This window comes from Rhinopithecus bieti, unplaced genomic scaffold (genome assembly GCF_001698545.2).
Source record: "Rhinopithecus bieti isolate Rb0 unplaced genomic scaffold, ASM169854v2 scaffold_31548, whole genome shotgun sequence".
Lineage (NCBI taxonomy): Eukaryota > Metazoa > Chordata > Mammalia > Primates > Cercopithecidae > Rhinopithecus > Rhinopithecus bieti.
This window is the reverse complement of record NW_016814470.1, coordinates 4,439,074-4,464,794: the sequence shown is the minus strand read 5'-3', so window position 1 is coordinate 4,464,794 and position 25,721 is coordinate 4,439,074. Positions and strand designations below refer to the sequence as shown.

Here is a 25,721-nt window from a genome sequence, read left to right as displayed (position 1 = left end):
TTTTTCTTTTTATTTTGGCTCTTGTTGCCTAAGCTGGGGTGCAATGGCTCAATATCGGCTCTCTGCAACCTCTGCTTCCTAGGTTCAAGTGATTCTCCTGCTTCAGCCTCCCAAATAGCTGGGATTACGGATGCCCGCCACCATGCCCAGCTAATTTTTATGTTTTTTTTTTTTTTTTTTTACTAGACATGGGGTTTCACCATGTTGGTGAGGCTGGTCTCAAACTCCTGACCTCAGGTGAGCCACCAGCCTTGGCCTCCCAAAGTGCTGGGATTACAGGTATAAACCACTGCATCTGGCCCATCTTGAAATTCTTAATAATTTTATCTTTGACGTAGTGTTTTGGAGCATGTGCATGGGTAGAGATGTGGGCAGTATGTGAACCTTGAGCCTTCTGCTCCATTCACATGTAGCATTTGAACACAGACTTCTGCTGGACCTGCAATGTGGGGGAGTTGAGTGAGAGTCAAAGCAAGTATGAGATGTCACATCTGCAACTGAGTAGGCGGGGACCCTGGCAGTCCTGGTCCTGATGCTTTCCATCTGAACTGGAGCTTGTCTTGGACATAGAAAGAAGGCGATGACATTCTAAGAAACATCAATGACCAAAGAGCCCCATCATATCCTTTATTAATCATGTCACTTCCCTTACCAACCACTTATACTGCAAATGATGACGGAAGAAGGAAGAGGAAAGAGAGGGCACCCATAATGCCTTTTCCTCTCAGATCTTCCTCTCCCCAGGAAGCATAAAGAGTAATGGTAGAATGGACACTATCGAGAAGCGAAGTAAAAACAATTGAGTTAGCTTTATGGATGTTTCTCTGGTTCTGGTACGTCACAAAATGCATATCCAAGCCCTAAAATACAATTCATGTAATGTTGGTGATTCCACATACTGGTTAAAGGCTTTTTATATTTGCAGTTAAAACTGGCATCACACAATATAAATAGGAGTGGTAAAATTCATGCTAATTCATGCAATTTAAAATTTTAATGTTGCTTTACTTAGAATAATATTAAATAGCAAATTAAAAACACCATGACACATCAAGAGAGAGACTGTGAAAGAAAGAGAAAAAGCTTTCTATTTTAGTACCATGATTGGTACTTTTTTTTTTTTTTTTTTTTTGCCTTTTGCACAAAGGGTTCCATATTTTCGTTTTGCGCCGGGCCCCACAAATTATGCAGCCAACCCTGACTGGCATCCTGGGCCTGGAGGTCTCAGGCTGGTCTTGCACGGGCAGCCTCTAGATCCCTGGTCTGCTCACATTGTCTCCTGGGTTGTGGAGCCAAGAAACAACATATAGGCAAGTGAGCATGTACGCTTGCTCTGAAGATTCCAAGCTTCCAGGTGGTGGTGGTTCTGTGGATAGAGAGAAAAGGTGAGGAATTTCAAAGGCTACAAACATACTCTTGTTGAAGGTGTTTTTGGGGTCTCCTGTGCATTTACTCTTGTGAATTTTTGGGCAGCCTAGTATAGAGGCATGAGCCAGCAGTGAGCTGAGAGAGAGGCCCTAGTTTGACACTTAACTCAGGCATAGTCTCCTTGGGTGAATCATTTCTTCATCAGGCAGTCCTCAGTCTTTTGGTTGTAGTGTAGTTGTTAAAAATGTGGGCTACGTGGAGGCTAAATTCTTGGGTCAAATCTTATCTCCATCTCTCTCTCCTTTTTTTATTTTTATTATTATTATTTTTTTTTGAGACAGGTTATTCCTCTACCACTCAGGCTGGAAGGCAGTGGTATGATACTGGCAAACTGCAGCCTTGACCTCCCAGCTTAAGTGATCTTCCCGTCTCAGCCTCCTGAGTAGCTTGGGACTACAGGCATGCACCTCTGTACTGGGCTAATTTTCATTGTTTCCTGTTGTTGTTGTTTGTAGAAACAGAGTTTCACTATGTTGCCCCAGGCTGGTCTCAAACTTGAGAGCTCAGGCTCTCTGCCTGCCTCAGCCTCCCAAAGTGCTGGGATTACAGGTGTGAGCCACTGCGCCCGGCCTTGTCTCCACCTCTTAACTAGTTGTTTGATGTTGGGCAGGTTGTTCAAGCCTCCTGGAGCCTTGGTTTACCCGTCTATAAAATGGGTATAATGGTAACTACCTTATAGCATGGTCATGAGCATGAAATGAGGACAGAGGGAGGAGTTAATATTGTGTCTAGTCGATGGGATTGAATCAATGCTAGCAAGGGTCATGATGGTGAAGAATGAGGGGAGGAGGAAGAAACAATTCCTGTGGGGGCTAGGACCAACAGTAGTATCCTCTAGGAATCCTGACCTTCAAGGTCTAACTTCCGAGATTCTGTGAGTACAGTTCTAGGGAGCTTCTGCCTCAGACTTCTAAGTAGTTCTTCAGGCCGTGCTGTAGAAGTTACTGGAATGAAAGAAAAAGTGTAGTGTTTGAAGGTCTTAAAGGATCCTGGTCCTCTCACCCTGTCACTGTCAGTCACATGACCTTTGACTGTCCATTCCCCACTAAGCCTTGGTTTACACATCTGTCAAATGGAGCGGCCATGGGTGTGCCTGCCTTAGAGGATGAGACCCAGCTGAGATGACCTGCGGAGAAATCTTTTATAAACTTAAGTACTGGTGTTAGGAAGAGCTAACATGGTGAGTCTTCAGTGTTTATTTAAATGCTGCTCACTACTGTCCTGAGAGACTCCAAGAAGGAGTTACTTTGTTTGGGCCTCAGTTCATCCTCTGTGAGATGAGAGGATTGTGCCATAAATGGCCCACCCCCGCCCCCCAAGGCAGATTAAAAAAGAAGGAAGGAGGGAGGGAGGGAGAGAGAGAAAGAAAGAGCGAGCAAGCCAGCAGGATTTGGAATCGTCCTCTAATTGGAACCACAATCGCAGGTTTCAGGGACTCAGGAAGGGGTGCAGCCCAGCTTGTGGTTGAGAAATGAATGTCAGATGTTAGGAAGAAAAAGGCCTATCTCAACGTAGCAGGGGTTTCTTACTGCCCCTGCCTCCTCAGCCCCGGTAGCCTGTCACTCCCTGGCGAACAGCTTGGCAGCACAGAGGCAAACCACAGAGTACATTTGAGGCCCAGATCTGCTTATTTCAAGGGTGGGGCTGCGTTTTTCTCCTGCCACAGTGAGCTAATTAAAGAAAACAAGCTTGGGGAGTTGGGAGAGAACTGTCCGCAGGACACTTGGGGAGGCTTGCATTGGTTGTGGAGGCCTCCACAGCCCCCGGAAGGCAGGTGGAAGTGGGCATGGAGGATCCCACGCATCCCCGGTGGGGGTCCGAGGGCCCACTGTTGCTCAGCTGGGAGACTCGGGGACGGTGGGAGGGCATACATGGATGGGAGGGTGGACTCCGCTCCTGAGAGGGCCAGTGTGGAGGAGGGTCAGGCAGCCCATGGAGATGGGACAGTGTTCTGAAATGCTTCACAAATGTGAACTTTTGCCCCAAACTGTGGACAGAGCCTGTGTCCTGAGTGAAGGTCCCTGTGAGTACCCATGATAATTCCCCTCTCTGTGGTGCTGCTCTTTCGTTTCATGTGTCAGCCTTAGAGAAAGTGGCTGTGACTTCTGCATTCCTGAGAGTACGCTGACATGAGAAGTAGCTGCTCTTGTTCAGAGTCACAGGGCTGGGAAGTGGGATAAGAACTCAGGACTTCTGTCTCCGGATTCAGCATGCTGATTATGGGGAAAAGCAGACACCAGTTCATCATTTCTTGTAAGCATCACTGTCCTCCGTATTGGAGCCCAGCTCAGACAGCTGCATAGGATTCTATAGAGAAGGTGTGTTGTTGAAATATTGATTGTGCAAATTGAATTGGGTTTTAAGACTACTGGGAAAACTATTTAAAGGAATCCTGTTGTGAGTCATTTTGAAAAAATGGAGAATTACACCACTTCCCCAAGGATTTTCTATTTTGGTAAATTTCATGTGGCAAGATTACTTAAAGAAGGGTTCCTATGTTTTGCTACCTTATACTGGATACTGCATAAGGAAGGTTTACTCGCCAGAGGTCCACACACATTGGAGAACTGGGGGAATATGTAATACTTGTGCAGAAATGTTTTGATTCATGTACTCAGAAGATGGGATCTGGATGACACCTCCAGCCTATTGGTTTCCAAGTAAGGTGTGATGATGCCACCGCCAGCGAGGTGTGCTATGAGGAATTTTTGTTGATGATGAAAAGTGGATGCTAACTGATTGCATACCACATGCCCCATACCTTACATAGATTATCTTATTTAATTATTACTGATAATAGTACTACAGTCTGTGAATGATTTACTTAGCAATTAATTCAAAAGCATGTTCCGCTCTACAGTGGAATATTTTTTGAGCCAAGAAATGAAGTACGTGGCCAGGTGCAGTGGCTTGCATCTGTAATCCCAGCACTTTGGGAGGCCAGGGTGGGCGGATCACTTGAGGTCAGGAGTTCAAGACCATCCTGACCAACATGGTGAAACTTCGTCTGTACTAAAAATACAAAATTAGCCAGGCGTGGTGACACATGCCTGTAATCCCAGCTGCTTGGGAGGCTGAGGCAGGGGAATTGCTTGAACCCGGGAGGCGGAGGTTGCAGTGACCTGAGATCGCGCCCTTGCACTCCAGCCTGGGCAACAAGAATGAAACTCCAACTGAAAAAAAAAAAAAAAAATGAAGTATGTGCCACAACATGGATGAACCTTGAAAACATTATGCTGAGTTGAAGAAGTAAGACATCAGAGGCCACATATCACATGATTCCATTCCCATGCAATATCCCAATAGGCAAATAATTCATAGAGATAGAAAGCAGATTAGTAGTCTCCAGGGGTGGAGGAGAGGGGAACGGGGAGTGACTGCTTCATGGATACAGGGTTTCCTTGAGGGGTGTTCTGGAACAAAATAGTTGTGGTGGTTGTACAATACTGTGAATGAACTCAATGCCACTGAGCTATATACATTAAAATGGCTAACATGGTAGATTTTTGCTACATGTATCAATATATTAATGTATTAATGAGTGCATTAATTACAATATTAATATATTGTGATAAATATATCAATATATTGTGATAAACATATAAATTGATTTTAATATATATTAAAATCAAATGTATTCCTCTAATGGTGTCCATTTCACTGACTTAGTTTCTGATATGTTTGTGTTGGGTGGGACAGAAAGGAACGGGTCATGTATGTGTGCATGGAGGCTGAAGAAAGAATGGGACTTTCCAATCCAGGCTCTATCTTTATGAGGAACCAGAGACCCAGAGAGGGCTAGTGACTTGCCCAAGGGCACAGAGCAGCGTACCAGAGTTGAGCTTTGGCTTCTAGCCTCCTCACTTTCTGTTGGGGAAGTCACAGTGGGAAAGTGGGTTTTAGCTCCTTTATGCCTTTGGGTATGTTCTGGGTTACTGAGGATCAGCTGTGTTCCACCTGGCATTTTGTGCAGCCCTTGGGTGCTCAGGGAAATTGTCTGTCTCACCCTGAGGTGAGGCTCAGGAGGCTCTGGGGCTGTGTAGCAGAAATAGAAACAACCCAAGTCCTGGGTTGTGTCCTTGTGGATGTGTCTAGAACAATTCCAGTCGTGCTACTCGCTTTGGGCAGTTAGCGAAAGGGCCCAATTATGTGCAGATACATACGTTTGGTGTTTGATGGGAGACTTGCCATGTGACACTGCTTCTTCTTTTCTTCTCTTTTTGACTATAAACATCTGACACTACAGGAAATAAGAAACTTTCCAGTACCTAATTTATGCTCACTCTACTTTCAAACCCTCTTGGCCCCAGCACAGGGTAAATGAAACTGTAGCTTATAGTAATATTTACATATGGGAGTCAATGAGCTGTTTAAATACTTGGATGTCAGAAAAAGGTTTCAAATTTAGCGAGCCCCCTGACTCTCCCACCCTCTGGCATGTAGTGGGTAGGCCTGCCTGCTCTCTGAGGTCAAGCTCTGGTATCCTGCCCTGGTCGGTGGCAGTATAGCAATGATGATGATGGTGACGATGATGCCACCGGAACAGGCTGAGCAGTAATTGAATTAAATATCTATTTAATCCCTAGGAGAATCTGAATAAGGTTTCAGGATCTTGGAAGTTCAATTATACTCTCAGTAACTGGGGTGAGATCCGTAGGCAAGGAATGACAAGATCGAGACTGATTAGCTACATGACCTTAGGAAAGTAATCTAAAGCTTGTTCACAGAGTCCTCATCTTTGAATGTGAATGATATTTCTGGCCTCTCCTATCTTACAGAGTTGGTGTGAGCATCTGCATGAGATGATGGACGTTAAAGTGCTTAGTTAGCTGTTGAGACTCTACTGAAATGAAACCCAAGGGTGGGTGCCACTGAAATAAATAGGAATGAATGCAAACTGGTTTGTGTTGGGAGTTGTACTTGGCACAGCAGAATTTGCCTTTGTCTGTAGGAGAGTCTGAGCTGTGGGAAGCAGGGCTTGGAATGCACTGATATTTATTTCTGCCATCAAATCAGGATTATGAGGCACCTGATCTGTTTAAGGCCGTGTGAGTGGAACCAGGTCCTGCCTTCCAGAAGTTCATGGTTAAATTGTGTTTTCATGGGTCACCTGGAAGGCGAGCTTGTATGAGAGTGAGGAGAATTGACCCAGTGAATCCTTCCTGTCTCGAGGCCCACCATGTTATTCAAATCAGTCTTGGGGGAAATGCTGTAAAAGAGAGAGAGTGTGTGTGTGTGTGTGTGTGTGTGTGTGTGTGTGTGTGTGGCGTGCATGCTCGTGTGCGTGAGTTTATGTTGAGAGAAAGAAAAAAGCCAGGAGAGTAGGATGAGTCAGATTTAACCACTGTTTTTTCCCTTTTGAAACTTGTTATGTTCATACACATACAGCAGTCATACACTTGCTCAGAAATGTGTGAAAACCACTTAAAATGTGTGAGATGCGGCCCTTTAGAAAGTGTGCCTTCCACCACATTCTCTTGAGCAGTGGAGTAGGTTTGTGAGTGTTCATATCTGTCCTCATCTGTGGGAATTGTATGTCCAAGGTGCTAGTTCAAGGCCATTCTGGGCCGATGTGTGTGTATAGACTTGTCCTGGCTGTGATGGGAACAAGACCATCCAATGTATGATGGGGAATTCTGTTAAACAGGTAGAATTCTGAACCTCTTGGTGGTCCTGGCTGGTCAGTTGCAGGGAGTGACCTTGAATGGACTGGGAAGATCTGGATATACCATGTTTCTGTAGACAGGATACCCAGTCCCTTAGCTTGGTATTTAAAATTCTCCGAAGTGACCACTTTCTGGATTTACCTTTGTGTGGCCCCGCTGCTCCTCCCAGGTGAGGCTCATCATAGCTCCTCTTCAACGTGCTTTCTCCACAACTGCTGCCATGTTTTAGCTCCCCTTCACGTTCATGGGACGCTCTCCCAGACTCTTCTGTACCTTTCTTCTGTCAAATCCAGAACAGGTCCCATCTCCTTAGTCTTAACTCTGAATGGTCTGTCGCCGTACTTCCCAGCTCTGGCATGTAGTACGTGCTCAGTACACATTTTTGAATGCATTAATTGGGCTCTTCTCTGTGAAGGCAGCTTGTCCGTGTCATTCATCTGCCCAAATTTGATTGTCAGCTTCCTTTGTACGGAGGTGTACCATTCTTTGTGTTGTTTTTCATAGCTCCTTCCCCTGCCTCCCACCACCCCAGTTAGAAGAGTTGTAGTCAAGGTCGTGTAGTCAAGGTCATGCAAGAGCTACTCACTTGAACCTTTTCCATATGATTTCACACAAGGCACATGACCTCCTTGGGACTCACTTTACATTACTTGACGAGGGGATAGCAGGACCCACCTTGGCTGTATTGAAGGCTGCATGATGATCAGGAGAGAGTGAGGGATGGGAAAGAGTTTGGAAAATAGCAGAGCACAATGCAAACATGAGTTATTCATGGTTTGGTGTCCATGCTAACTGTGCCCTGACATTAAGGCTGGGTGGGTCTGGTCCAGGGCTTCCAGGGTAGGCGCTCTGCTGGTGTCTGCTACTGACCTGGAGTCCAGGACCCCTGAGTCCCACTCACCCTCCCTGGGCTGCAGTTTCCTCAGCTCAGCTACCCTTTCCAGCTGTGTCTGCTGGTTGTGGAGCGGAATGTGTGTGGGGCATGGGCCCGTGTGTGGACTCCCCACCCGTGTGGTTTTCCTAAGCTCGCAGTGCAACAAGGAGCTGGAACAGAGTTACAACAACAAGGAGGGTTTCCTCCAACTATCAGTGCTCCTGGATCCACCGTTTCGGCTTTGACATCACCGGGAGTGACCACCCTGGTCCTCTTTCTTTGTGCCAAGCTCATTGCTAGATCACCATAAACACTTACTTGGATTGATTAGAGAGGCTATTTGCAGTATTGAAGGTGGCAGAATTATTTCACCTTTTCTAGAGGTGTTGACGTTCAAGGGTAGTTGGTGGTGACTGTACAGAAGGGAGACAGGAAGCCTGGAGGAAGGAAAGCGGGTGCGTAGCCGAGAAAGTGCACAACGGGCCCTACTTTTAAAAGTGCCTGCCTCCGCTGGTTTTGTTGTGGCAGCGTTCAAAGGCAGGAAGACAGATAAGATCGGATTTCAGGATTTTGTCTGCCCCCTGCCTCCGCCCCCAACTTTTGACAACCAAGAGCTTTTCCCCAGCAGGAATGGGTATATTTCAACTTCTGCAATCCCTGCGTCTCGCACAATACTTGGTATTACAAGGTGTTCAATGAGTGTTTGAGTGAATGAATGCCTTCCCAGTTCTCATCACAGCTATAGGGTGTCCCTGTGTACATCAAGTCATGGTTAACAGCAGGTTTGATCGGGTAAGAGACACTAATCAATGTGTCTGATTCTAGAAGAAGACGGAGCTTCTTGGAAGAAGGGCCTGCCCTCTGAAGCTGTCCTCTGTGTTCCCCGGCATTCTGCATTTTGCGGTCACCCCTCATTATCCCTGAGTCCAGGAACACCTGAGATTGGAAAGGATTCCAGCCCCGTAGGGCCTTTATTGTGGCCCCCAGTAAGTGATAAATATTCATACTAATTTTGGGCAGTGTCCTTTACCCAGCTGTTTTCCCATGAGTGCCCTCTGTTCCGTCAGGTGGCCGAAGATGGATAACTTTGGCAAAGGGCTTGGCACAAATGGCCAAGTTTACACTGGATCACTGTACTCCGTGTTATCTTGTTTCCCTGATGGTCATTGCCACACAAGAAAGTACTTCCTCTGTGGGCTTTGCCCACCCCCTTCCCTTGACAGAGACCTCTGGGCCTAGTTAAATGTATAAACTGCATTGCAGGAGTGAAGCGGTTTCCATTAAGAACTGGGATCTATGTCCTGGGATCCAGTTCTTCTCCACCCTTTTAATACTGAAAGCTGCTTCCCATCTGAGAGTTGTCTGGGGACAGACACGTGCAGCTGCGTGCAAACTTCTTTGAGAGTTTGATCTTGCAGGCGTCCCAGTGGCTGCTCTGCCTTGCCTGCTTCCTGGGGGTCTCTCAGTATCAAAGCCACCTGTGGCTCCATCTCACCTCCCTGAACAGGAGGCGCCATTTGTCAGGAGGCCTTGCCACCTTTGGCCCTTTCTTTCCAAAGAAAGAGCCCTGGCCTGGAGTTTTTGTCTCAGCTCTGTTGTGTGACCTTAGGCAAGTCAGTTGACTTCTCTGAGACTCAGTTTACTCCTCAGTAAACAAAAAGATTGGATGAGGCGCTCCTCAAAGTTCCTGCCGTCTGTGTCCTTCCTCTGCATTCTACAGGGAGGGAGGAGCTGCCTCTGTTTGGTGGTGGGGACTCAGGCAGGATGGGTAGGGAGGGGTAGGGGAACGAGATCATGGTGTACCTCCATGGCCACAGTGGAAACTTTGAACCTTGAGCTGTATGCGATGAGTCCAGGATGCTGAGAAGATGCCGGGCTGTTGGGTAAGCAGAGCCCCTACGGGAAGCAAAGAGTATTATTCAGCCCTGTGGAATGCTGAGGCAGGGCTGAGCTTGGGCAGGGTGGCTGAGAGAATTGTGGCTCTAGCTGTGGGCAGAAATTCACGGCCTTGAAGAATGGCTACTGTATATACCAGTGATAAATATTAGTCACTCTGGCAGCAGAATGAGTTTCCTGTGCTGCATTTTTGGCACTTCCAGAAAAGGGAAAGCCTTTCTCTCTGACAGGGCACAGGAGGGAGAAACAGGAATGTGTCTCTTACCCTGATGCCCTGGCTGGAGATCCCATGGGGTTTTCAGCCTGCCTGAGGCAACACAGGGCCTGCTAATGCCTCCTGTTGCCCTAGGTCAGGCCAGGGCCCATTGTTGACATCTATGCTGTGCTGCGTCTCCCGGCCTTGCTTGAGCATGTCTTGAATCGAAGCCTTCATCTGCGCTCATTTCCCTGCCCTCCCTGCCATCTGCACAGCCTCCTCCAGGTCTCCCCTTCCCAGTGAAAAGCACCACCATCCAGACCTCAGGAAGCGATCATTTTAGCCTCTTCTTCTCCCTCCCCATCCAGGACATCACCGAGCCCTGTCAGTTCTGCCCCCAGAATATCTAAGTCCATCCAATGCCCCATCTCCACTGCTGCTTCCTCACCCAAATCAGGGTGTTTCTGGCCCCATCTCCCTCCTACCTGGTCTCCCTGCCTGCACCCTCGTCTCCACTGGGCCCTTTCTACACCAGCAGCCAGCATGATCTCTAAGAAATGTACATCTGTCATCGGTCATATCTGCTGAAAATTGTTCAGGGCTTCCTGTTGCCTTGAGGATAAGGGTCTGAATCCCAAACAAAGGTTCACATCTCAACCTCTCAAGCCTACCCTGACCTTACGTTTGTTTCCTCAGGGCGTTTGCACATGCTGTTCCTTCTGCCTGGAATGCTTGTCCCCATAGTTTTCAGCTGGTGAATGTGAGTCAGGTTTCCCCTTAAATGTCATCTAAGAGAGCCCTTCCTAATTCCCCCCTTCATCCTAACTATCCTCAGTACACGCTCTCATACAGATTCTTCTTTTCCTTCTGAGATCCTGCTCCAGCTTGTAGTTCTAAATCTGTGATTATTTACTGTCTGTGTTCCTCTTGAGGGCAGGGGCCATTTCTTTTGTTCTCTACTATGCTCGGGGCCCAGAACCAAGGAGCTCAGTAAATATTTACAGGCGTGCATCATACATGGAGGACACTTATGCTGTGACGGCCCCACACCCGGCTTCCTTTGGGGTCTGTCCCCTGCTCTCCATTACCCGCGGAGTAGTCACTGAGCACTGACTCTTCCTGGCTTCACTCTCTGGCATCAAAACTTATCAGTCCCACATCTCAGTCTTTTGCAAGGTGACACTTCATCTGATTACCTAATTCACACTAAGGTGTTAATGGTGCTAATGACATAGTATTTATTACCCCAGGGGACCCAGAGCGGTGGTATCAAAACATATCATTCCCCAGTGGTTTAAAACTCCTTGGTAGCTTTCCAGGGAGTCCAAGTAGAGTCCAGTCTCCTTAGCTGGGTTCACAGGGCCCCGTCTGCACGACTCGGCTTCTGTCGGCTTCCCTAGCCCTGACTTCCTAAGCCTTAGTCATCGCCCTCTCTCCCACCCAGGGCTCAGCACAGTACCTGGAACAGCCAAGCCCTCAATAAATGTTTACTGAGTGCATTAAAAAAAAAAAAAAAAAAAAAAAAAGATTTTAATGAGTCATGCTTAACTGAAGATTTTGGTGTAGTCAGTCGTTGGGCCTTGGATGCCAAAGGAATGACAAATGGTGGGAATTTCAGGCACAGCGACTGTGACAGCCCCAAGGAAACCAAGAGAGAAGTATCTTTATCTGGGTGGAGGGGAGTGGGCCTTTCAGAGCCTCGAAATCTCCTCACCTGCTGCACCACTCCCGCCACATAAGCACCCTACCCTTCTTCCCAGGGTGAGATTTATCAGCTCTGCTTTCTGATGTGCCAGACGAGGGGAGAGCCGCATTGCCATGCCTTCCTGCCCTCCTGATGCAATCTGTGGTCACCTGCAGGCAGAGACAGATGAAGTCTATCATTCGGCTGAGAGTAATTTCTGATAGGAGAGGGGCTTCCCCCGGCCCTTTCCGCCTCTCTGAGCCTTGCCAAGGTCACTTGGGTTGCCCAGCCTAAGTCACTGCCTGTCACCGTGGTTACTGTGTGGACAAGGCCTCCCTCTGTCACTCCACTTCCCCTCCCTGCCCCATACTCTTGCCCTCACCCACCCCAAAGCCTCACCCTTCCCTTCCATAGGGATATGGCCTGAGAAAGGAGGAGCCATTTGATTTTGGTTTAGTTTAGGAAAATCTTCCTTTTTGATTTGTTTTAGTGTTAGGTGCAGAGTGGTGACTATTGTTGAAAGTGAGTGGGGGATTTTGGCTTCGTTTAGGTTTTGGAAGGGAGGATTCTCTGAGGCTTCTGTGATACTGACATCTGGTGTGGAAAGTCTTCCTCCTTCATCGAGGTGGCTGGGCCTCCAGGTTACTTCCCCAGCAGCCTCCCTGGATCTTCTCTCCTCTCCCCCCGCCCCTGTACCATGCCCAGGGTGATCCTTCTAAAGGACAAATCTTTTTTTTTTTTTTTTGAGACGGAGTCTCGCTCTGTCTTCCGGGCTGGAGTGCAGTGGCCGGATCTCAGCTCACTGCAAGCTCCGCCTCCTGGGTTTATGCCATTCTCCTGCCTCAGCCTCCCGAGTAGCTGGGACTACAGGCGCCCGCCACCTCACCCGGCTAGCTTTTTTTGTATTTTTTAGTAGAGACAGGGTTTCACCGTGTTAGCCAGGATGGTCTCGAACTCCTGACCTCGTGATCCGCCCGTCTCGGCCTCCCAAAGTGCTGGGATTACAGGCTTGAGCCACCGCGCCCGGCCTCTAAAGGACAAATCTTGATCTAGCACGTCCCTGGTTAGAACCCTTCCGTCCAGTGGTTCCTAGTGCTTCAGGGATAACTCGCCTTGTCCCTCAGTGTCTGCACAGTGTCCTCTATCTCCTCTCACTTGGCTTTGCCATCGGGGCTCCGGTAAGAAGCTTTCCAACCTGGCAGCTACAGACTCTGTGCAGTTGTATTATTGCTGTAAATGGGCAGGGATGATGCGTTTGTGGAGTGACTGATTTCAAGTACAACGGCTACCACGGGAGAGGTCTGTGAAAATCACTGGAATTGAACATTGTCATGCTTTGCCCAAAAAGGTTGAGAATCCCCACTCTGATGATACTAGAAGCCTGCTTTCCACCCCACCCTGTGCCAAGCCATTTCTTGCCTCCTTGCTTTGCCCATACCAGCCTGGAATGTCCCAAGCCTATTCAACTTGCTTCCTCCAAAACGTAGTCCCACGTTGGTCTCCAGGAAGCAGCCTTTAGATGCCCCCTCCTCCTGGCCACTGCAAATGTGTCCCCCAGCTGCTGAGGCGCACGCCTAGGTCTGACACACACCATGATATGTTGAAAACGTTGGTTTCTGGGTTATTCTTCTCACAGTCCCAGGCAGCGAGCCCTCAAGGACAGGGGCTCCATGGGACAGGTCTCTGGGTAGGAGGCCAGGACCCAGGTCGCTAAGGGCGTGTCACTCATCTGGACCACAGCTCCCTGCCTTGTGGTGTGGGCTCTGTTCTCTGCACTGGACTCATTCTAAAACAGAGCATTTGGTCCTTGCATCCTGCCTTGTGGTTTATGACTTAGTAGATTGAAAATGACAGTTATGCTCCATTTTCATCTGGAAAGAAAAAAAAGAGTGGAAAACCAGAGATTGCACTGATCTGGAGGTAGAGAGAAAACTGTGGAGATCAAATAATATATTATTTATTATGAATGTTACATAGATCAAGACATGTTTGAAATAGGCTTAATTTTCCTCAAGTTGGCTTTTGTCTCACAATTGAGTTCTTGTTGACAAAGACCAGTTATTATTCATCTTTGTGTCTCTGGAGCCTAGCATGGTGCCTGATAAAGCGTGGTCACTTCACAAATACTTGTCGAATGAATGCATGGGATGAATATGCATTTGGGTATTTTTAATGCTTGATGATTAGAACATTCTCATGGCTTGTTAACTTGTAAGACATAATTTTCATTGTAAGTTCTTTGTGTGTGCAAATGCTTTTGTGTGGAATGCTTGCCATGTACTGAAAAATGCTTTGTGATAGCAGTTTTGAAAAATTGAGTCATTTTGCCCTGATTGAAGCTGGGTGACCTTGTGCAAGTCCATTTAACCCTCTGGGACTTGTGGCCCTCATCTGTAAAATGGGTAGAAGGTCAGAGTGGACCTCGTGGCTTGAGAGGCTAGTACCCTCATGCTGCATGTAACTGTCACATCCTCCTCTTTGGTGATTGGACACTGACCCTCTCCCCAAGGGTTCCTGCACAGAGCTGGAATTCTCTCTGGTGTCTTTGACTGCATTCCAGTGGGTGGAATGCCTTGTTTCTCAGTAGCAATGAGAAATGTTAATGTGGGGTTATGAAAGCAAGCCAAGAGCCATGGAATAATTAAAACACACACGCACACAAAGAAGGAAAAGCGAGAGGGGAAAACATGCTTAATGGACAAGGGATGAGTAAAACCCAGTGGACTGAGAAAACCCCAGAGCTGAACTTCACATGACCCCGTGTGCTGCCTGCAGTTGCGACACCCCGTGCCCCTTGTGCCCCGCCGGCCTCTCAGTGATGTCAGCGGGCCATGGGCCCCACAGGAAGCAGGGACTGCCATCAGCCTGGTGGAGCGTGCCAGCCCGCTCCTCCTCCGTGGCCCACTTCCCACCCACCTGGGTCTCCAGATAACATGAAGCCATAGCTCCCAGGCTCGTCAGCGAGGGAAACCAACTCAGTGCTTCTCAGAAAACAGAACCCCAACCCATTAGTGATGTCCACGCAGGCAAGAGATGACCAAGAAGAATGTTTGTCTTTTAGGAGTTCTCTGCCTGAAACCAGCAGGTTTCCTTTAGGGGTAGGGTGACTGTGCTTGCTGAACACCTCTAGGTCATCAGTGAATGAAATAATTCATTCTGTGTTTGAGTGTCTAAGACCCAGGGGGTTTAGGAATAAGTAAGGTATTGGCTGTGCCCTTGGAGTTCTGTGCTGCTTAGGGGATAAAACTCAAACTCACAGACATCCGTGGCTCAAATCAAGGCATATGGATGCAGTGACTCTTGGAACATTCAAGAGAGAATCACCACCTCTGCCGGTGGAGGAAAGACCAGGAACTGCCCATCTAGTTTTCCCATGACCCCAGCCTGTAGCGGGATATGTCAGAAGATTTGGACTTTGAGGAACTTGGGTTTGACAAAACAGAAGTGTATGTATATAAACAGAGAGAGATGGGAGTGATGGGGGATAGGACGCTGACAGCGCCTCGGTAGTCCCTCCGCCTAGGCGACAGCATTGACTTCATAGTGTTGTTGTGAAGTCTGAAGAAGATACAAGAGGGAAGAGGAGCCTTCCTTGCTGTGCAGATGCAAGTGCTCATTGTTACTTTTTCTGCCTCTCTGTGTCTGTGACATCCAGCCCTGTGTGGGCTGCCCCTGGTTGCAAAGTGGGCCTCCTGCCGTTGAGCAGCTATGGTCCAGCGGGCAGGTACGCCACAGTCATGGAAGCCTAGTTAAATCATTACATAATAGTTAGCTCTGTATGACCAATCTTTTCTTTAAAGAAATTCTTCCTTTTGGAATAATTGTAGATACACAGAAAAACCGTATACAGGTAATACAGAAAGTTCCAGTGTACCCCTGACCCAGATGTCCGTAATGTTAATGTCTTACATTACCACGGTACACATGTCAAAACTAAGAAACAACATTGGTACATTACTAGTAACACAAGTCCGGACTTCATTCAATAAACCTTTTGAAAAATAACAGCTTTATTGGCATATAATTCATATACCATAAATCTACTCTTTTAAGGTATATGATTTAGTGGTTTTTAGTATATTAACGGAGTTGTGCAACCATCATCACTATCTAATTTTAGAACATTTTCAACACCACAAAAAGAAACCTCATACCCATTAACAGTCACTTCCTGCCCATCCCCCTTAACCCTGGCAACTTAGTCTACTTTCTGTTTCTCTGGATTTGCCTCTTTTGGACATTTCATATAGGTGAAATCATACAATTTGTGGACTTTTGTGTTTGACTTCTTTCACTTAACATATTTTCAGAGTTCATCCATTTGTAGCATGTGTCAGTACTTCATTCCTTTTTATGGCCAAATGGTATTCCGGTGTATGGATATACCACATTTTGTTTGTCCTTTCTTCAGTTGATAGACATTTGAGTTGTTTTCACTTCTTGGCTATTGTGAATAATGCTGCTATGAATATTTGTGTACAAGCTTTTTTTGTGGACATGTGTTTTCATTTATCTTGAGTAGATACTTAGAAGTGGAATTATGGGGTCATTCGGTAACTTTAACTTTTTGAGAAACTGCCAAATTGTTTTCCAAAGTGGTTGTACCATTTTAGAGTCTCCCCAGCAATATATGAGGGTTCCAGTTCTCCCCATCCTTGTCAAGACTTGTTGTCTCTGTTTTATTTTAGCCATTCTAGTGAATGTGAGGTGGTATCTCATTATAGTTTTGATTTGCATTTCCCTATTGGCCAATGATATTGATCATCTCTTCAAGTGCTTTTTGGCCATTTGTGTTTTTTGTTTGTTTGTTTTTGAGATTGAGTCTCATTGGGACATCCAGGCTGGAGTGCAATGGTGCCATCTCGGTTCACTGCAAGCCGTGCTTCCTGGGTTAAAGGGATTCTCCTGCCTCAGCTTCCTGAGTCGCTGGGATTACAGGTGCGTGCCACCATCCCCGGCTAATTTTTGTATTTTTAGTAGAGACAGGGTTTCACCATGATAGCCAGGCTGGTCTCAAACTCCTGACCTCAGATGATCCATCCGTCTCAGCCTCCCAAAATGTTGGGATTACAGGCGTAGCCACTGCACCTGGCCTTCCATTTGTATATCTTGTTTGGAAGAACATCTACAAATCCTTTAGCCATTAATTTTATTATTTACTTTTTTCTTTTTTGAGACGGAGTTTTGCTCTTGTTGCCCAGACTGGAGTACAATGGTGCGATCTCAACTCACTGCAACCTCTGCTTCCTGACTTCAAGAAATTCTCCTGCCTTAGTCTCCCAAGTAGCTGGGATTATAGGCGCCCGCCACCACTGCTGGCTAATTTTTTGTATTTTTTTTTTTTTTAGTGTAGATGAGGTTTCACCATGTTGGTCAGGCTGGTCTTGAGCTCCTGACCTCAGGTGATCCACGTGCCTCGGCCTCCCAAAGTGCTGGGATGACAGGCATGAGCCACCACGCCTGCCTAGCCATTTCTAATTGGGTTGTCTTTCTGCTGTTGAATTATAAGAGTTCGTTATATATTCTGGATACAAGTTCCTTTATCAGATACATGGTTTGCAAATATTTTCTTCCATTTTATTTCTTTCAGTTCTGTGGGTTGTATTTTCACTCTCTTGATGGTGTCTTTTGAAGCACGAAAGTTTTTAATTCTAATGAAGCTAAATTTGTTTTACTTTTACCACTTTTGCTTTTTGTGTTGTATCTGAGAAACCATTGCTTAATCCAAGGTCACAAAAATTTACTCCTTTGCATTCTTCTAAGAGTTTTATAATTTTAGCTCTTATATTTAGGTCTTTGATCCATCTTGACCTAATTTTTGTATAAGATGTGAGGTAGGGGTCCAACTTCATTCTTTTGCATGTGAATATCCAGATGTCGACACTCTGTTGAGAAGAATGTGCTTTCCCCAGTGAGTTGTCTTGGCACCCTTGTAGAAAATCATTTGACTGTAAATGTAAGGGTTTATTTCTGGACTGTTAAGATTCTCTTCTATTGATCCATACATCTATCCTCATGATAGTCTTGACTACTATAGCTTTGTAGTATTAATCAACTTTTAAAATATATTTTTCTTTTTTTTTTTTGAGACGGAGTCTTGCTCTGTCACCCAGGCTGGAGTGCAGTGGCGCGATCTTGGCTCACTGCAAGTTCTGCCTCCCGGGTTCACACCATTCTCCTGCCTCAGCCTCTCGAGTAGCTGGGACTACAGGCGCCTGCCACCATGCCTGGCTAGCTTTTTTTTGTATTTTTAGTAGAGATGGGGTTTCACCGTGTTAGCCAGGATGGTCTCGATGTCCTGACCTAGTGATCCACCCGTCTCGGCCTCCCAAAGTGCTGGGATTACAGGCATGAGCTACTGCGCCCGGCCTTGAAATATATTTTTCAAAATCTGCATTGTTCAAAAAAAGAATCTGTGGTAACTCTCAGAAATACAGTAATTACAAGAGTAAATCCAGTAAATACAAATAAAGATAGACAAGGAAACTAGGGGAGAAGACAAGAAAATCAATAGGAAAATAAGATGACATCAGAGTTAATGTTAGCACACAGTATTATGTGTTGTAAGGTTTTGTGAGATTGTTGGAAGTAGCCTGCAAATTTGGCTTTGAGCTTTCTAGCAGCCAAGGGTAAAATGGAAATGCGGTTAATGACAAGATTAACATAGATGTCTGAAAGGTTTTTTTAAAAAATGTCCCACCTCCAGTATTTTCAGGGATTGAAAATAAGCATATTTCTCCCATAGACCCTAGGAACCTGAGCTTCTCGCGCGCAGGATTGGTTCATTTGTGTTGGTTCTTTCCCTTTGTACCAATAGCTCTTCGAGGACAGTAACTGTCTTATTTCCCTCACATCTCCCTGCAGTGTTTAGGACAGAGCACGGGAGATGCTTACAAAATCTTGATTGAATTCTTTTTAAAATTGGGAATGTTTATTACATCCTTTGGCAGCATTTCTGCCACCAGGTTGAGGTTAGTTGGGACCAATTTGGTGGTGGAGAAGTGGCAGGGGCTGCCCTCCTGGCTGCATTTTAGAAGTGTTTTCTTGCATCATGCTTCCTGAGCGCTGGCTAAGCAGTGGAAACATCGAGCTGTTGCGGTCGTGTGCCCCTGTCCTGAGAGATGGCGGTCACTTTGGAGTGAAGGTAAGCGGCATTGCTTCACTCGTGTGGAACCCACCCACCTTCCCACTTCCTCAGCGCTGGAGGGTCCTCTCTCTCGCTCACGCCCTCTGACGTGCCTTTGAGACTGCCTGCCCAATGGAACTATCCAGTATATGTGAGGGGGGACCTGGCTAAAACTGAACAGCTTCTCATGGAATTGGGCCCCTCATCACCTACAGTTGTGCGTAGCACAGAGATGGCCACTCTGCAAAGAGGCCTACCCGGATAGCTCCCTCACTGGGGGCAAGGAACAAGCCACCTTCAACTGATTACATGTCATACTGGGTGGCCCTCTTTGTCCCACACCCAATGAAGGGTTTTACCATTTTTCAGTAGCATCCTTTCTTAAGAGAAACAAAAAATAGATTTGAATACCAACCTTTAAAGGGGTAGTTGTCATTGCTTCACAGTTGACAGATGAGGAAATGGGGGCTCAGGGTGCGTTACCTGCCTGCTGTAAGTCATATGGTGAGTGGGATGTGAAGACCTGACTCCAACCCAGAGAATCTTGACTTTGACTTCATCCTTCCCTCTTTCCACCTGCCAGCACCCAGTCTTTATCAACATTTAGGGGGCTTGAGAGGCCATTCTTTCTATTTTAGGTACCTTCAAACAGGCAAGCACAGTCTTCTTTGAAGTTATCTCTGCCTCCATGTGGGAGACTATCAACAAATAGCTCCGCCTTACCCTCGCAAAAGCACTCTCTGCACGGTCACCCCGGTGCCAGGAGCAGCCTTGTAATATGCCACACATCTTGTTACTGCCTGTGGCTTTTCACACCTCCTGTCTCAAATATTGGAGCTTTTTTGGCTACAGCCCTGTGAGGAAGACAGTGTGGGTGCTGTTGAGCCTATCTTACCCATATGGGCACTGCATCGTCTAGGGTCGCCCTGTTGGTTGGGATCTGGAGTAAGCCCAGAGGCCAGGATTCTGACTTCTGGTCCAGTGCTCTGCCCTAGCCCTGGAGCAAATGTGTATCAAGTTGCACTGACAATCTTTGAATTCCTGGAACTCATGCCATGAGCACTTCCAGGAGCACCTTAGCGCTTCATTACAAAGATGATGAGACCGTAGGAAAGTCTTCTTCTTTTCCCACGGAAGTAGAATGTCACCCACACCCACAGATTTTGTCGTGTCCCTTCAGCACTGAGCTGTGTTCTCAGAACAGAACAGGTAGAATACAGTCAAAATGCAAACAGAATAGCCTCCCTCCACAGTCTGCTTTGATGGAAATGTGATGCCAAACAAACAGAAAAGTTGTTTTGGCTCCATCTCTGAGGTCATTTAGTTGCTATTTCCATCTACTTGGAGTCCACATCTGCTGTGTGCTCAGAGCTGTGCTGGTTGCCAAAGAATCCAACAAGAAAAAGGCATGGCCCCCGTTGGGGCGCTTAGTCCCATATGGCAGTGCCCCAAGCCCAGGTGAGAGACATATGCCCTCTGGGCCGTGATTTCCTCATCAGTAAAGCAAGGAAGATAATGTCTGGTTAACTACCCTCCTGGAGTCATGGCAAGGCTGATACAGATTCAGTGGCATTAACTCATTTGTTCATTCAGCACATTTTACTGGCAACTTAACGCTGTGCTGGGCTCTGGATATAGTAGTGAACAAAGAGGAAGCACCCACAAGGGTAACATTGCAAGTGGTAGGAGCCATGCATGAGAAGTCCAGGGAGCCTGGTTCCATTTGAGCAAGCAGTAGTGGTCTGGGAAGGTTCCCCCAAGGAAAGGACATTGGAACCAATTCCAAAGGGTGAGTAGGAGTCATCAGAAGAGCATGTCTCTCATCTCTGGACTTCTGTAGAGAGACTTCTGTAACCACCGTACCCTCTGGAAGTGGGTACAGAAGTCCAGAGATGAGAGAGATGTTTAACAACAGAGAAAACCACCCGAAGGACTTTGTACATCTCTCTAACATCTCCTGTTCAGTTTATCTCAGCTGGCCTTTGCTGAGCACCTGTTAGTTGCCTAGTGCATCCCCAGGTGATGGATTATGGAGTTGGCAGTGGTTGACACGGTCTGAGAGCAGCTCCCGGGTAAACCAGCGCACTGTGGTTGATGGGCTGCCTCCAGGTAGAGAGTGAGGCCCTCCAAGCACAGCCTGGCCACCTGCATCTTCACATTTGCAGTGCCTAGCACACACTGGACAAAAGCGATCACTGGACACTTTGTCCTAGGATGCAGATTCGTACCAGGCCTACAAGGCTTGTATAAATCTTCCCTAACACTGATCATGTGGCATCCGGTAAGGGACCTAAGCTTTTGAATCTTGGATCCATCTCCAGCACAGGGATAACGGTGGCGCCCATCTCATGGCGTGTGTGGACATTGTCTCAATAATGACTGTGATGTGCTGAGCAAGTGCCTGGCTGGAGAAGCGCGTGGTAAAGGGGAGCAGCTGTGATTATTATGGGTATCATTCCTAGTGGTTCTGCAATTAGTCTTGACAGTACGTGCCGCAAGACTTCATACAAGCAGAGGCTGCAGGTGTTGGAAGTGCTCCTTAGAGCCTGTGGGACCTAGATGGGCACAGCGAGGGAGAGTCTTAGGTGGAAGCAAGAAAACTGAGCATCAGGAAAGGAGCAAATTCCCTTGGTGATGGGGGTATCTGTTCTGCATGGAGAATAGATGACTTCGTAGCCATTGGGAAGCCAGCTAACCAGCTTTCTGCTTGATGGTTGTACAAAAATCCCGTGATTAGTGACAATGGCATGCCAAGTTTGAAGAGCAAAGGTCAGGAGGTGAGAAAGCAGATAAATGCAATGTTTATCTTGAAAGAAGTTGTCAACTGCTTGGAAATCCCCAAGCTTACTTCCTCCAGGAAGCCATTCTGGACTACTACACCCAGTTCTCATAGCTCCCGGGCCCGCCATCTTCCCAGCACTGAAGCACACACTGAAAAAGGCGTTTTTCTGAATATGTCACTGCTTCCCCTGTTGGAGAGATGTGGCTCCTTGAGGTCTGGGGTCACGGCTGGCATGTTTGGTGGCGTAGCTAGAAAGAGTAATAATCCTTTTTGAATGCACAACATTGACAGAGGCCTCACAGGCTGAAAATGCTAATTAGGACACACAGTCAGGTGTTTTGGCCTCCAATCCAGGTGTTTTCCCACCCTGTGGGCCTCACTCGAATGATGACCCCAGGTTCTGCCCGTGGTGAATGAGCAGGCGTGGTTTTGTTCTGTTATGGCGGGAGAAGAGAGCTGGTTGTCAGAACCAGCAGTGGCTTCAGATCTCGAAAGTCCAACTTCTTCATTTTACAGAGGAGGAAACCTGTGCCCCAAAGCAGGTCCCCCCAAGTTCCAGCCCAGTGCCACCCTCACTGCACAGAGCAGCTGTCTCCTTTTGATCATGAGGAAGCCAGTAGGTCCCCGGTGGAGTTCAGCAGATGTGCCGGGTGTGCGACTCTGGTGGGTGTGAGGATGTTTCCTTTCCTGCTGGGAAGTCCTCCAAGCTCTTGTGAAAGAAATGTGGTTTGTCGAGCATGGATTTTCAAACTTTCTTTATAGACAGCTGTTGTTAGCTTAAAAATGCCTGGAAACATGATCAACTGTAATGTTTTAATGATACCATAGAAGCACATAATCCTAAGCACATGCAACGAGAATGTATGGAACTCTCTAGTAAGAGTCTGAAATTTGGCCGGGTGCGGTGGCCCATGCCTGTTATTCCAGCACTTTGGGAGGCTGAGGTGAGTGGATCACCTGAGGTCAGGAGTTCAAGACCAGCTTGGCCAACGTGGTAAACCCCGTCTCTACCAAAAATACAAAAATTAGCTGGGCATGGTGATGGGCGCCTGTAATCCCAGCTACTCAGGAGGCTAAGGCAGGAGAACTGCTTGAACCTTGGAGGTGGAGGTTGCAGTGGGCTGAGATTGTGCCATTGCATTCCAGCCTGGACAACAGAGTGGGACAACAGATTGAGACAACATCTCAAGCAATAAAAAAGAGTCTGAAATTCATTCTTTCAACACGCTTGTGTTGGGTGCTCCCTGGCACAGCACTTGGTGCCCACTAACTCACAGCGTCGGGGAAGATAGGCGTGAAACAAGTCATCTGGTGTGGTCACTGCAGTGGGGGAGCCCAGTGAGGGCCTGTCCAGCCCAGCTGAGGGGAGACTGAGAGAAGGCTAGGTGGCGTAAGTGAAGATACGGATAGCGCTTTCCTCTTCAGAGTGTTTATTACCAGGGTTAGGTAAAGCAGATCTCATGTGTTTTCTGCTACTAAATAGAAGTTCTTGTTTTGTTTGATTTCTGGTGGTCTTTGATGTTTTCCAAAAAGGTAATAACTCATTGTTGAGTGAGATCAGGACTGGGGCCAGCAGACTTGGGTCCAAAGGTGTGTCATTTTTATACCAGACTAGAATCGGGTGAGGGGAGATGTAAAGAGATGGCTATTGTCACAGAAAGCACCGGAAAGAGCTCTGCATAGAAAAAATGCCTTTCTCTGCGAGGTTTTCATCCAACATGGGAACACAAAACACCAGTTTAAAATAGCTAGGTAAGGCTTCACGGTCTCTCCATGTGATGTGGGGGTCCTGAGTCATGACCATCCCATTGTACAGGATAAAATACTGGTTTCTGATCTTGTCTTTCAAGACACAACCCAAATGCTGTCTTCCTTGTGGTGCCTTCCTTGGGAACCCCAGCCAGGTGATGTTTGCCTTTTCTCTGATGTTGCCTAATTTTTCCTCTTTGTGTCTCTTGAGCTCAGGGACACGCATCCCCTGTTGTACCTAGCACAGAATCATGCACAAGCAGGTCCTTGTTAACTGTTGGTGTGTACCAGCAAACATTTATGGAGCACCTGTTATAAGGGGCACAGGCCAAGGAGCTGGATAGATGAGCATGGAGTTTGCGGGAGAGGTCTGAGCTGAGATATACATTTGTGAGTCATCATTGTATGGATGAGGCCAGGCGGGGGAGGATATGAGGGTAGAATGAGAAGGTCCAGACCTGCACCTGAAGAACAGCCCCATTTAGGCAATGCAAGGAGAGACAGAGGAAAAGCAAGATGGTGCACAGTGACATTGAAGGTGAGTGATGAGACCCTGTAGTGAGAGGAAGGGAGCAGCAGTGCTAGATGTTGCAGAGAACCCTGAATGATAAGGCCTGAAAACCAAGTGTTCAGATTCTGTAACCTGGAGGCCACTAGGTGACCTTAGCAAGGGCAGTCATGGTGCAGTGCTGGGGCTGAAGCCCATTGAAGGGAGGCCTGTAGTCAATGGGAGGTGGGCAGTAGACACAGAGGGCTGGGTTATTCCTGCCACACAGCTGTGCTGGGGCCGTGGCGGGAGGGGGGGTGCCACAGAGTGGGAGTCAGAGAGGGAACTGGGTAAGGGCTGACTGTGGATGGGGAGCGCATGCAGTGCTTTTAGAGGCCAAGTGAGTGGAAATCTCTATGAAGCAGATGGATGGAACCCTGACTGAATTGTCTCAGACTTGCCAAAGACATCCATAAAATTCAGACCCGCACACACTGGGGAATGGGAAAAATGAATTATTTTGTAAGAAGCTTGTAGTCCAAAGGTAGAATTGCCTAAGAGCTTCTGAAAGGAAAAAGTCATGGCAAGTTGGTATTTTAAAGTGAAATAACATAGGTTGGATTTTCTAGTAACTTCAAGGGGTAAAGACTTTGTATTTTTTTTTTTTTTTTTTTTTTTTTTTTTTTTTGGAAACAGAGTCTCACTTTGTCACCCAAGCTGGAGTGCAGTGGTACAATCACAGCTCACTGCAACCTTGACCTCCCAGGCTCAAGCAGTCCTCCTGCCTCAGCCCCTTAGTAGCTGGGATTATAGGCGTACGCTACCACACCTGACTAATTTTTGTGTATTTTGTAGAGGTGGGATTTCACCATGTTACCCAGGCTGGACTCAAACTCCTGAGCCCAAGCTATCTGACCACCTTGGCCTCCCAAAGTGCTGGGATTAAAGGCATGAGCCACTGTGCCTGGCCAAGACTCTGGGTTTAGTAAGCCTCTGGCAACTCACTAGGAGTGGGTTTCTAGGACCTCCCCACTTTCTTGCTTGTTGTTTCTTTTGCTAGCCATAAGTCCCTGGAGTACACTGGGTGCTTTATGGGAGAAAGAGGAACAGTGGGGGACAGACTTTGCCCTGAGCTGCTTCACGTGATGTGGGGAACACAGGTGATAAGAGCCTGTGGCAGCTCAGGCAGCCCTGCCGTGACCTGGAGTTCAGGAGGGCTATCAAGAATAACAAGACTTACACACATGCCGTGCTGTGTCTTTGGGTCAATACATGGATGATTTTTGAAACTGCCTCTATATATCAAACTCACTTTGGAGATGTAAGGCATGGCCTCTGTCCTGGTGACAGTATCTGAGTGGGAGGCCTGGTAAAATGTCTGTGTTTAGGATGATGAACGCCATAATCTAAGACTGGTAAGTGCCATGGGGTGGTCTAGAAGGGCAAATGGGCTGGCTGCGAGGAGGGTGGAGGCACTGTGCAATGGTGTTACCTGGGAACACTCCGTGGAGAGTGTGGGAATCTCACCCTGGCGCTACCCCTTTATCCTACAGGTAAGAAATTGGGCCTGGGAAAGGGAAGGGGATTTTTCAATCTTCATGGCTGCTCCAGGACTTGTAAGACTTTCCTTTAGAGAAACCTTGTCCACCCTCTGGCCCGTGGGCTGCATGTGGCCCAGGACAGTTTTGAATGAGGCCCAACACAAATTCATAAACTGTCTTAAAACATTATAAGATTTGGCCGGGTGCGGTGGCTCAAGCCTGTAATCCCAGCACTTTGGGAGGCCGAGACGGGCGGATCACGAGGTCAGGAGATCGAGACCATCCTGGCTAA

The 25,721-nt window shown here is 47.2% G+C and overlaps 1 protein-coding gene across 5 annotated transcripts in view; it reads left to right on the top strand.

Moving 5' to 3' along the window:
• The window catches only part of SMAD3 (SMAD family member 3), a 131,912-nt gene that overhangs the window by 29,894 nt on the left and 76,297 nt on the right, over positions 1 to 25,721 (top strand). For 2 of the 5 annotated variants that reach the window (XM_017851118.1, XM_017851116.1), the window contains exon 1: positions 24,857 to 25,303. The exons of 2 other annotated variants lie outside the window; for them this stretch is intronic. The gene's annotated coding sequence lies outside the window, so the exon portion shown is untranslated. Of the gene's footprint in view, positions 1 to 8,793; positions 8,955 to 24,856; positions 25,304 to 25,721 lie in introns of those variants that run through there. One more of the 5 variants, XM_017851119.1, reaches the window with a different exon arrangement.